A 10,922-nucleotide genomic window follows, 5' to 3' on the forward strand; every position below is an offset into this window, starting at 1 on the left:
TTGGGAAAATGAAGATAGTTGGTCATCCTATAGCACAGATTTTTTTAAAAAAAAAAACAAAGTCAGAATTTATTAAAAAGAGGTTTTCAAGGCTGAGGAGATGGCTTACCAATAAAGAACATTTATTGTTCTTCCAGAAAACCTGAATTTGGTTCCCAGCACCCATGTCAGGTGGTTTAAAGCTGCCTGGTGATATGATACCTTCTTCTGGAGTCCTCAGGCCCCCTTACACACACACACACACACACACACACACACACACACACACACACACTACCACTACTATTACCACAAATTACATTCTTTTTAAAACAGCTTTTAATGGGCAGTAATTAGTAGAGGGAGACACTTAGGAAAAGAACAATGTATACCAATATTGGCACTGGCGGCTCAAGGGAGAGCCATGTCAAGAACCTCAAGAATAGAATTGAAGGGGAAGGCAGGTTCAGAGCAGATGTACATAAGAAGCCCATATCCCCCTTCTCCTTAGGAGATTGAGGAGATGCTGAAATCTAACAATTGGATATCCTCAGTCACTGATACTTTATCAGGAGTTCAGTGCTGTTCTCTGCTGCTGGTTTGTTGGGAATGCAACAACAGCTATATCACCCGTGTAAAGGTGAAGCCTGGGGGCTGGAGAGATGACTCAGTAAGAGCTTGTACTACTTTCTTGCAGAGGACGTTAGCTGTCAGTTCCCAGCAGCCACAACGCCAGCTCCAGGGGATATGACTCCTCCTGGCTTCAGGCACTCACATACGCGAAGTTCACATAAACATACATAAAGAAAAATAAATCTTATAGAAGAAAACGTGCATCGTGGAGGAGAGAATAGGTGAGACAATTGCCATGTTCTCTCTTGGGAAAGATACCTAAGAAGAAAACTGGAGAAGTGCTGACTTGAAAAAAAAAAAAAACAACAAGGTATCACAATCCCTGGAGGGCTTGTTAAACACCGCCTGCTGGGCCCAATTCCCAGGGCTTTAAACTTAGTTGTTCTGGGTGGGGCTTAGATAATTTGCATTTCTAACAAGTTCCCAGATGATGCTGATGCTGTTGGCCTGGAGACCATGTTTTGAGAACTACTGTTCTAACTACGTGTTAGAAATGGTTCCAAAACTGAGGCAGTTTAGTGGCCCAGATCACAATCACCAGGTTAAATGTACAACCTAGATCCACAGCCTCAAGGGATGGGACAGACAAATGGACATGGAATGTCATGAAAATAGAGTGGAGCATGAGGATGAGAGAGTGACAGAGCCTGCTACGTCAATCAAGTCCGGTAGCTCTATGAAGACATTACACAGAGACCTTAATGAACAGAGAACATTTCCTCTATTTTTTCTGTGTTGGAGATACATTAATATTTTTGGTTTTTTGAAACTGATTTTTATTGAGCTCTACATTTTTCTCTGTTCCCCTCCCTGCCTCTCCCCTCGCCCCTTCAGCCTTCCCCCAAGGTCCCTATGCTCCCAATTTACTCAGGAGATCTTGTCTTTTTCTACAAGATACATTAATATCTTAATACATTGCTGGAAAAGTATTACAGAAAGGAAGAAAAGTCAGTGCAAAGACATGAGAAGAATATGGTATGTGTTTCTGGAATACTTCAAAACCAAGAATTAGGTTCTTTTTTCTTTTACAGGTGCTTATTTTGGAGGATGAAGAGTGTATGTGAATATGTTGTAGACGTCATGGGACAACGTTTGAAAGTTGGCTGTCTGCATTCACCATGTGGATCCCATGGACTGAACTCAGGCGGTCAGATTTGGTGGAGCACCTTTACCTGCTGAGCCATCTGGCTGGTCCTAAAAATTATTTTTTGTTGTTATGCTTCTTTTGGCAACAGGCTTTCCTTGAACTAGCTACCTAGTAAGGTTAGCCTTGAAATCTGGGTTATCCTGTTTCTGCTTCCTGACTGCTGGGATCACAGGTGGTGCTACCGCACCTAGGTTTCCAAACCAAGAAGTTGGTATCTTTGTGTTCTTTTTTTCCCCTCGAGACAATAAATTGCAATTTATTTTCTACAACATAAATAAGGACACACAACACATGTTGTTCTGCAGCTTGCAGTGTCCCTTGATGATAAATCATGAATATTCATGTGATTACACTTAAGAGCTGCCTCACCGTTTAAAAAGGCTGAAGGGTATTCCATTGGATAAAATGTACATGGATTCATTTGCGAAAAATTCAGTTGTTTATCCATTTACTCCATATGAAGAGTTAAATTGTTTCCATTTCTTTTGTTGGTTTTTGGTTTTGTTGGGTTTGGTTTTTATTGTTGTTTTGTTCAAGACCTCGAATTCACAGAGATCCACCTGCCTCTGCCTTCTGAGTCCTGGGACTAAAGGCATGAGCCACAATGCCTGGCTCAGTACTTGCCTGACCCCAAATGTCCTTAATAAGGATGCACACTTTGTGGGCATGTGTACTTCATCATGCATGCCTATGTGCACTAAAATGTGCTGTGTGCTGAGTACTAGGTCACATGTTGAAAACAATGATAAATAAGACATTATTCCTTTTCTCATGGACTATATAACTCGGGGGTAAAACCATACAAGAAAAAAAAACGACAAGCTGAGAGAATTACATCAAGGTTAACAGGCATTGTTATGCTGAGTCAATGCACCCTCCCAATCCTATTTTGCCTGGGTTCTTTCTAGCTTGACTATTGGCTAATGAGATCTTAGTGGGTTGTAATAGTTGATATAATGGATGTCCCCCACTAAATTCCCACATGCTTATCCTGAGAATCTGTGAATAAATTAGATTACATGGCAAAGGAAAACTATGGTTGCAAATACAATGAAAGAAGAATACCAGGGTCTTTAAATGTGGAAGATGGAGGGCTGCAGAATCAGGAAAGAATGCATGCTTGCAAAAACAGCAGTGAGGGTCTCAGAGCCTCAGTAGTAAAGCATGTGCATGAAGCACTGGGTTCCAGTCTCTGTAACACACACACACACACACACACACACACACACAGAGAGAGAGAGAGAGAGAGAGAGAGAGAGAGAGAGAGAGAAAGAGAGAGGTATCAGAGTGGTGTAGTCATTGGCAGTAAAGATAAAAAGGAACTATCAGCCAAGAATATGACTTTCCAAACAAAGAGACATTTTCTTTCCTACAGTTTCCAGAAGGAACTTGGCCCTGGTGACACGAATTTTAGCCCAGTGATCCCACTTTGGACTTCTGATGTCCCAAACTGTAAGATATTGATGTTAAGTTTGTATTTCTTGAAGCCACTAAATTTGTGATCTACTGATAATTTTCTGGAAGAAACTAATTCACGGCTTCTTTGGATACACATTTGCTTTCCGTATCCAGGAACTCTCTTTTCTCTCCTTTATCCTTGCCTTGAATGTAGACCTAGTGACATTGAGAGAAAGGCCAAGAGGCTGCAAAGCCATCATCCCTGACCTTGCTGAGCTGTTACGCAAGTGCCAGCAGCTCGTGTCCTTCAGCCTTCCTGTTGGTGAGAAAATAACCACACAAACCCTTATTTTAATGCCACTGTACTTAGGTATTCTGTACTTACAGACAAAAGCATCTCAGAGCAGTAAGGTAGAGGCACCAGGAGCTGTGAGAGAATATTACTGAGACTCAGCCATAGGCACGCAAGGTCTATATGTTGGGAATGGAATTTTTCTTTCTCCCCTTCTGCCTTGCTCCCATTCATATGGGAGGTAGTTCTCTACCAGGTACAGGTTTTATGGACTTTACTATCAAATCTACTAGCTCCAAATCTAAAGAGGAAATGTCTGATCTCTAAGGAGGAAACATTCCATCTTGATGCTTTTTGCCAACCATTGCCCAGTCGCCTGTTACCCTACCTCAACCAGAAAGGGAGGGAGACAATATATTAAGGAAATGTTCATTCTCTTTTGGTGCGGGAGAATTATCTGTATTCTGTCAATCATGTATTTTAATAAAACGCTGATTGGCCAGGCAGGAAGTATAGGTGGGTCAACCAGACAGGAAGTAGAGGCGGGGCAATGAGAATAGGATAAGGCTAGGGAGGAGAAAACTCCCTTAGTCATTCCTGTCCAGACCACTGAAGAGGCAACATGTAAGCTGTCACACTGAGAAAGGTACTGAGCCCATGTGGCTAACATAGATAAGAATAATGGGGTAACATAAGGTATAAGAGTTAACAAGAAGCCTGACCTAATGGGCCAATCAGTTTATAACCTTATGGAGTCCTGTGTGTAATTTCTCTTTGGGATTTGCCAGCTGTTGGGGTACCGGGCGGGACAGAAGCCCCAACAAGCCGGCCCCCGTCATGTTACACTCTTTCATAGGCCTGAAGGCAGCCCTCTGCCGTTGCTTCTCCCTGTGTGCCGCAGCAATCCGTTGTTCTCTACTATACAGTTTCTTACTACAAGTACCCCTGCCCCTCTGCCTAAGAACTTCCTGTCCACAGAAGCGTTTCACCAAACTGTAAGATGGAATAGAGATGCGTCAAGGAGTTATGGGAACCAGGAGCATCCCTTAATCAATGCGGATGGTGCTTTATTGTTAAAAAAAAAAAATCGGGCGGGGGCAGTAGTGCCATACGCCTTTAATCCCAGCACTTGGAAGGCAGAGGCAGGCAGAGCTCTGTGAGTTCGAGGCTACCCTGTCTACAGAGCTAGTTCCAGGACAGTCAGGGCTACAGTGGGAAACCCTGTCTCAAAAAAGAAAGGAAGGAAGGAAAGAAGGAAGGAAGGAAGGAAGGAAGGAAGGAAGGAAGGAAGGCCATGACGAAGTACCTGGCTGAATAAACCTAAAAGCAGGAAACCTGTATTTTGCTTCATGCTTTCAGAGGCTCCAGTCCACAGTTGTGTGTTCCCTTGTTTATGGGTTGTGGTGAGCAGAGCGGTAGGGTGGGAAGGGCAGGGGAGGTTAACCCTGGTCACCTCACAGTAACCAAACAGAAAAGGAGAGGAAGGAACCAGAGACAAGATACAGCCTCCTAAAATTCACCTTTAGTGACTCGCCAGCTCTGGCCAGCCTCTGCCTGCTAGCATTTCCAGAGCTTTCCATAGTCGCACCACCCACTGGGAACCAAGCCCTCAACATGTGTGCCTAAGGACTTTTCCTCTAAGAACGCACTGGCGTGAACCTGGCGGTGGTGGTCCGTGCCTTTAATCCCATCGCTTGGGAGGGGGAGGCAGGTGAATTTTGAGTTCAAACTACCCTGGTCTACAGTGAGTTCCAGGACAGCTACAGCTGTTAATACAGAAAAGCCCTGTCTCGAACACCGCTCCTCCCCCCCCCCCCCCCCCGCCAAAATAACCAACAACAAAAGAAATAACAGTGTGAATAAAAGGAAGCTACTCTGGCTTTCTTGCTTATTAGGTGGAAGACTCTAAGGCATGTTTTTTCTATTTAGTCTTCCTGAGATCCCGGTGGAGCTGAATGCCACTTGCCCACAGCACTAACCTCCTCATTAACAGAAGTTGTATTGTTTTCTTTTTTTCCCCTGTCTAACTTCCCTCCATCGCTTCCTGGGATTACCTACGAGAGAAAACTTTTCCTCTCAGATACTTACCTCAGGGCCTGTTTTAGTCAAAGTAAGACAGCAAGATCAGAAGTGATCCTGTAAAATACACCCTCAGGGTAGAGAAACCAGAAGAAATTCTTGTCACAGTGAACGAAAGAACTGTATGATGAGACAAAGGAAGAAATCGGAACATTTTATTATAAAGTACACACTCACGCACTGAATATAACCTCAAGAATCACACTGTACAGGTTTGCCTTTGAGTATATACTAAATCTGTGAGGTGGTGAACAAAATTAGACTTTTTCTTTGATTAATTTTATTTGCATTTATTTTAAAAGATTTATTATTACTCTTTTTATTCACGAATAAAAAGAGTAATAATAAATCCCTTTAAGAAAGAGCAAGTGATTTTAAACACTTGGCCATCTCTCCAGGCCCCAAATGAATCTTTAAAAATTATCCATTGACTATTTATAAAACTTGATGTTGGCAGAGGCCACTCGTTAGCCAATAAAAGCAACACATATACAGGACTTCCCACATCAACTCAATGTATCTGTATTTGTAGAGAGAAGAAGAAAAGAAAGCTGGGGATGGATCTTAGGAGGCTGGATATGGGAAGAATGAATATGGGTGTATGCGTGGATGGAACATTCTCCCTTGACTTAAAATTTAATATCCTGGCAAGACTTCTGGAGTTAGGCCTGCTCTCCTGCTTGAATGAAGTGTTGAAATTTGTATTTAAACAGACAGAATTAGGGTTTCTGAATTCCACTGACATCAAAATATTCACCCAAATATAATAATCATAAACTTCCATTTGCCACTGTTGTCAATTATGTCTAAAATAGTATAAAAGTGAAAAAATTAGACAAGTAACACATTTTAGTCTCAAATTAGGGGGTATGTGTGGATAAAATATAAAATGAGTCTCAATAAAAAACCAAATAGAGTGTTCACTTTAGCTACACATACACAAAAATTGGAGGAATACAGATGTTAACATGGCCTCAGTGTAAAAATATGACATTCAAATCTAAGAAGTGCTTCATATATTTTAGATATATCACTCAAACTACAAATGAAAAAAAGAAGCTTCTGAGTTAAACTATAGCATAGTTCACATGAACTTAACAGATATATACAATAAATAGAGAACATATATTCTTCTGAACAGGTCATGAAACCTCCTCTAAAATAAGCTAACATTATATGCCACAACACAACTTTTAACAAATACAAAAGAACTAAAATATTTTATTCTGTTTTATCAGAGCATGGTGAAAAAAACTAGAAATAAATAGCAAAAAAAACAGTGATGTGGTATGCCTTTCTGTGTGCTGTGAATATGATTTATTACCATTGGTTAATAAAGAAGCTGCTTTGGACTATGGCAGGGGAGAATATAGCTAGGCAGAAAATTCAAGCAGAGAGAGAGGAGGAGAAAGAAGGTGGAGTCAGGGGACATAAGCAGTCACCAGAGAAACAAGATGTGAGGTATAAGCCATGAGCCTCATGGTAAAATAAATAATAATATAAATGGGTTAATTTAAGTTGTAAGAACTAGTTAATAATAAGCCTGAGCTAACAGGCCAAATAGTATGTAATTAATATTAAACCTCTGAGTGGTTATTTTAAAAGCAGTTGCAGGCCCAGCTGTGGGATGAGAAACCTCCAGCTACAAAACAGTACAGAAACTAAAGAAATACATGAAGACTGAATACATTCTTGAATCAGCAGTGGGTCACTAAAAAGTCAAGAAGAAATTTAAAAAACTCCTAGACTCAAATGAAAGTACCATTTACAGAAACCTTTGTGATGCAATTAAGTAAGTTCTTTTTGTTGCTTTTGGAGACAGGGTCTCACCGTGTATCTCATGGGATTCAACCCTTAGGAAAAGAACTACAAGCAACTAATGACTGCTGAGAGAGAGAGACTATTAGTCTTTCCAAGGATTGAGCCCCTAATTGATTGCCCAGTACTAAGTGGTCAGCCCTGAAAGCATACAAATGTAAGTAACACTAAAAGGACACCTCAGATTTTATTATCTGTTTGTGCATTTATATGTGTATAATAGCAGTAATCAAGGAATAGGATTCTATGAATTGGAAAAGGAGTGAAGGGAGCTATAGACACCTAATTTTCAACCATGGTGTCAAAAACATACTTCCAGATCTGTTGTGGTGGCACATGTCTGTAATGGTAGCATTTCTAAGGTAGAGGCAGGAGGATCAGAAGTCCAAAGCTAGCCTTATAACAAGCTCAAGGCCAGTCTAGCCTACATAAGATCATGTCTCAAAAATTAAACAAATAAATAAATAAAACTACTAACATGCACCAGCAATTGGACAGACTTTTTAATCAACAGAGCTAGAACAAGTGGATGGCAGCATATAAAAGAATGAAACTAGATCCGTATCTCCCACCATGCACAAAAATCATGTCTAAATGAGTCAAACCCTTATAATAAGACCTGAAACTTTAAACATACTAGAGTAAAACACCGATAAAAAAATTCAAGATAAATGCATAGGCAAGGACTTTCTGGAAAGGATTCGAATAGAATAGTAGATAACTGACAGAAGGAGTCGCATGGAATTAAAATATGTCTTCATAACAAAGAAAACAATCACCATCAGGACAGCCAGAATGATAGTTACACAGAGGAACCCTGTCTGAAAATGAAAAGAGAGAGAGAGAGAGAGGAAGAGAGAGAGAGAGAGAGAGAATTACTAGAGTGAAGAAATTAGTTACTGAATGGAAAAAATCTTTGCCTTCTATTTATCACACAGGATTAATATCTAGTATATAAAAATGCAAAAATAAACATACAGAAAAATTAAATCATCTAGCCAATAAGTGGGCAAGTGAATGGAATAAAAATAAAAACATGGCCAATAAGAGCTTGAAAAATTATTTGACATTCTTACCCATCCCAACTGGAATGGCGAACATCAAAACAAATGACAAAAAAAAAAATAATGGCAAAGCCTTGGAGAAAGAGGAACATTTATACAATGCACACAGCTTGTACATCGAGTACCTTCTCAACAGGAAGCCCAGTGAAGTATAAACTTAGTCATGGGAAGGGAACATTGAACATCTCACTGCTTGGGGAGCTCTCCAATGCTATGGCCTCCTCTTTAAGAAGGAAGATGCACACTGACTTCATGCATCATCACATATTGCTGTAAAAAGCAAAGGAAGGTGGCCCAGAGAAAACCACTGGTAGTTGAAGATACTGTGTATAGTCATGGCCAAGAGGGGCATGTGCCTTGTCTGATGCCACTCCACCTATTCTACCAACACATTTACATAGCATACTATGTCACTTGACTTGAGAAAAGCCTTACATAGAGGCACAAGCAGTCCACCACATCCATATCTGGGTCCTGGCCTGTACAGCTATTCCTTTTTCTTTATGAAAGGGACCCACAATGTAATCCTAACCAACCTGGAACTTGTTTTGTAGATCAGTTGGCCTCTAACTCAGAGATCTGTCTGTCTCTGTCTCTTGAGTGCTAGAATTAAAAGGATGTACCACCACACCTAGCCCTTATAAGTGATTTTAATATCTACGACCACAAATATACATGAACTATAACCAATAAGAAAATGAGAAACCACTTAGAATAGAGGGCAAATGATATGGAAATAATAGTTCACAAAACCTTAACTATGGGCTGGTGAGATGGCTCCGAATGTGACAGTGCTTTCCTGTGAGCCTAGTGACCTAGGCTTGATTTCCAGAAGCCACATGGCAAAAGAAAAGACCTGACTCCTCTAAATTGTCCTCTGACCTCCACACATGTGCCATGGCACACTTATGCCCCACTCCCATACACATAAAATAAATAAATGTAATAACAACTGTAAATACAAAATGATCCTGAAATCTATGGAAGTTTAGGATTTTTTAACTACATCACAGAACTGGAGTTCTAAGAATGCTAGAGTGATGGCCCAGCAGTTAAGCGCACTTGCTTCTGTTCTAGAGGACCAGAATTCAGTTGCCAGCACATGTCAAGCAGCTCATAACATCTGTAACTTTCATTTCAGGGGACTTGATGCCTTTTTCTGGCCTCCAATTGTACCTGCACTCATGTGCACAGAGACACACACATAATTAAAAATAAAATACTTCGTTAAATAATTAATGAAAAATGACTAATCATGGTAACATATGTCTTTAATTACAGCACCTGAGAGGTGGAGACAAGAGGATCTTTGTGAGTTCAGGCCAGCCTGGTCTACAGAGTGAACCGAGAAACAGAAAACCATGCAAGAGGATGGAAACCACCAGGTCCACTTGGTTGTGCAACTAAATTCAAGCCAACTTTCTTTTCAAGATTTATTTTATTATGTTTAACTGTATGGAGGTAGTGAGTGCATGTAAGTCTATTGCCCTCAAAAGTCAGAGGCAGATATCCCTGGACCTGGAGTTAAAGGCAGTTGTGAGCTTCAGGACATGGGTGCTGGGAACCAAACTCAAGACATTTGCAAGAGCAGTATGTGCTCTTAACCACTGGGTCATCTCTCCTGCTCCAAGTCCAATATTTTAACAGAAAGTTATCAAAAAGTTGTTTAGCTCAGTCTTCACATAAATATGTTACAATGAAAACCATTCTCTGTATGCCAATGGAAAAATGAGTAAAGGGCCTTTTAGTCCAGTTCAGAACACTGTGTGTCTAGTTTTCTTCTGATTCTAAGTTTTTGCGATCATCAAAATAAAGTTACTTTTCATTAAGCATGATCAGAAAAGATTCGCATAGAGACACAGGAAATAATTAGGAAAGAATGTGCTCTTCACTGATGTGTTCATTGATCACTCTCTGGGTGTCATTACAGTTATCAAATTACTGTGAAGATTTCCAGACTCTCTTCAATTCTGTATTTACCACCTGATGTGTCCTCAGACCACAGAAAAATATGAAAAGAGCTCATGTTTCTTATATAGTGTGTTAAATATGATGTATTAAAATATGATGTCTGTACCAAATATACACATGGAAATTTTCAAATAAAATAATAACAAAGCAGATCTAGCAGTGTGGCAAAGAATAGCACATCATGACTAAGTAAACTTTATTTCAAAAATGCAAAAATGATTTAACATTAGGAAGTCTATCAACATAATTCATATGAAGTAATCAAAGGAGAAGATACATATTATTATGTCAGTAGACATTGAAAAGGCAGTTAAAAGTAGCACCCATTGTAATATTTACAGTAATACAGATTAAAATTTAACAATGAAATATAATTAAATTTCTAAGGAAAACACAACAGCAAGCATTACACTAAATTGTGAAAATACAGAGTTCTTAATATTAAAATATAAAAATATTAAAATTAAAGGATGTTACCATCATTTTTATTCAGTACTGTTTCAGTATTCTAATTTACTCAAATAAGACAAAGTAATATTTG

General features: G+C 39.7%; 1 long non-coding RNA gene and 1 other non-coding gene across 2 annotated transcripts; both read left to right on the plus strand.

Annotated features, from left to right (window-relative positions):
- Positions 1-3,061: 3,061 nt before the first annotated feature.
- On the plus strand, positions 3,062-10,490 carry LOC148117264 (uncharacterized). The gene is made up of 3 exons (XR_015736998.1): positions 3,062-4,095; positions 7,387-7,503; positions 9,692-10,490. It is a non-coding gene; the product is annotated as an uncharacterized LOC148117264 (long non-coding RNA).
- On the plus strand, positions 6,445-6,550 carry LOC146889277 (U6 spliceosomal RNA). Its single transcript, XR_015000499.1, has one exon. It is a non-coding gene; the product is annotated as a U6 spliceosomal RNA (small nuclear RNA).
- Positions 10,491-10,922: the final 432 nt, after the last annotated feature.

Source organism: Myodes glareolus, chromosome X (genome assembly GCF_982192425.1).
Source record: "Myodes glareolus chromosome X, mMyoGla1.1, whole genome shotgun sequence".
NCBI lineage: Eukaryota > Metazoa > Chordata > Mammalia > Rodentia > Cricetidae > Myodes > Myodes glareolus.